We start from the raw sequence: 2,463 nt of genomic DNA on the forward strand, positions 1-2,463 counted from the left end.
GTCAATAAGAGTAGGCACTGCACCTAACTCTTATCACCTCTGAGATATATGATAAGGGAATGAATTACACTGAAAAGTTGTACATTGAATGGTTTTCAAAGAATCCTTTGACTTTCATAACAGTTAGGAGGCCATGATGCATTGCTAGATGCCAATTATAGTCTATGAAATTGAATTAGTTAATTTAAAATTGAATATGATTCATATAATTAATTAATTAATAATATTGTAATTCAATTCCATTGCGAACATGTTAGGAATCTAATGGCCCACACACAAAAGATGCAATTTGGATTAAATTGAGAATGTGGTGATTTAAGTTAGACTTAAATCAAATTCTAAATTTTAACTACTATGGACCTAATTAACAGAGTTTAATTAGGCATTGGTTAAATATTATAATTGTTATAATATTAAATACTTATTTTGTAAATTTTAATAAGTTAAACCTAGATATAAATATCAGATTATAGCCATTCTTTTTAAAAAGGCAACAAAAAAAAACAACTAGTAATTTTTTTTTCTTGAGTGCTACTACTCTTGAGAAGGTTTTTTAGAAAAGTTTCTCCATTGATTCATTGCTAGAAATCAAAGAAGATAAGAGGACAAATAGTTGTCCACTTGCTAGCATAACCCTGTGGCATAAAGCTCTCTCCTTGTGAATTATCCATTGCAATTGTGTGTGCAACATTAAAGGCCAAGCGTTTAAGTGGCTAGGATTTTTTCACATAAAAAAGTGTTCACATTTTTTAGCACCAAAAAGAATCCATTTGATTATGATATCATTTGGAACAGTAATAACCCTTTTCTAATTTTCTATGGTGTTTAACCTTGCATTGAACAACCAAGGTGATCCTAATGTAGAAGGCATGGTTTCTATTTTTTTTTTCAATTTCTTTTGTTATTCTACTGCATTGATGCTCTAATCATGCCATTCCTAGCAGTGGTATCAAAGCCTTCCTTGGCTCGTTTTAATACAAAGGTATGTCTTGCTTTTATTTAATTCCAATTCTAATTAGATGTGAGGCGTTTGGAAGAGATCAAGTAAGTTTTAAATTTTGATTTTGTTTTAAAGTAGTTTATCACAAAATCAATTTTTTCTTTAATACTTATTTGTTTCAGCAACTAATGTTGTTTAAGTGTCTCAATTTTGTAGACCAGTATGTGCATAAGATGCACAATAGAGTTTTGCAATAAAAGGATTCGAATTCATGGGAAACAAGATGCAGTTTGGTGACAGAATTCAATTATGTCTAGATTTACTTATGGTTCGATTTTCAGTCTTTAACAGGGGCATAAAAGCCTTTAAAATTTTGAAAGTAATCTACATTGGAAGTGTTTCAATGTGATAGCTTTCCAGCTAAAAACAGTGAAGGAAAAGACATGAAATCATGGCTCAAACCATTGCTGCTAGTGGTAGTTTCAAGTCATCATTTTGGCTGAGAAAATCATCTTCAAAGAGTCCTAAAATTGTGCAATTATTGTACCTTGTTGGATAAATTTTGAAGTTTGAATATGTTCAAAAGATTCCTAGAAAGATCACTAAAATCAAGGGATTTAACTCTTGATTTATGCCACCATAATGCCACATATGCAAACCAAAAATTGCAACTATGTACAAAATACATAGGCTATTATTTTTTAGAGTTTTGACTAGCTAAATCAAGTCCCAAAATGATGAAATTTTAATATAGAAAGCTTCCATATGTTAGCTAACCATGGTTAAAATTTGGGAATTAATTCCCTAATCTAGGGCTGCATCAAGCCACTAAACCGTGACTGGTACGATGGTGCTAGAATTTTGTAAAGTCATGGTTTTTGGACTTTTAGTATCCATATTTGCAGCCAAAATTGGTGCAATTAAAAGCAGGAATTCACTAAACAACATCTTATGGAAAAGTTCTAGAAAGATAAATTTTGATATATTTAAATTACGGAATTTGATTCCTTAGAATAAGGATATCAGAATTTAATTAATCACATCAACAAATTTAGGAATTTGATTCCTGCAAATATGGGAGTATGATAAATATGGATAAGATAAATATCATGAATTAATTTTTTTATTTTAAGAAGTGAAATTCAAATTGGACATTTAAATATAATTAAAGATAATGTTGTCTTAAATATTATATTTAAAATATCTAATGAGATTAAATAATTGAAAACACATAATCTTAAATTTAAAAAGATTAGTAAAAGTTACTTGAAACGTTTAAAGATCACAAATTAAAAATGTTTTAATTTGTAATTATGTTTTAATTCTAATCCTGATAAGATTAGGAATGGATAATATTACTAATACTGATTAATAAAGACTTTCCATATATGGAAAACTATTTGCATACATAGAATTAAAAAGGAACTCGAAATTAGTTGCATGCTAATTTCGGATGCCTCATATGATTAACAATTAGAATAAGACATAGCTTTAATTTTATGTTCATGTGGATGGATGAATGT

The sequence above is a fragment of the Theobroma umbraticum genome, unplaced genomic scaffold, assembly GCF_002168275.2.
Source record: "Theobroma umbraticum cultivar Fairchild unplaced genomic scaffold, ASM216827v3 scaffold_39.0, whole genome shotgun sequence".
Lineage (NCBI taxonomy): Eukaryota > Viridiplantae > Streptophyta > Magnoliopsida > Malvales > Malvaceae > Theobroma > Theobroma umbraticum.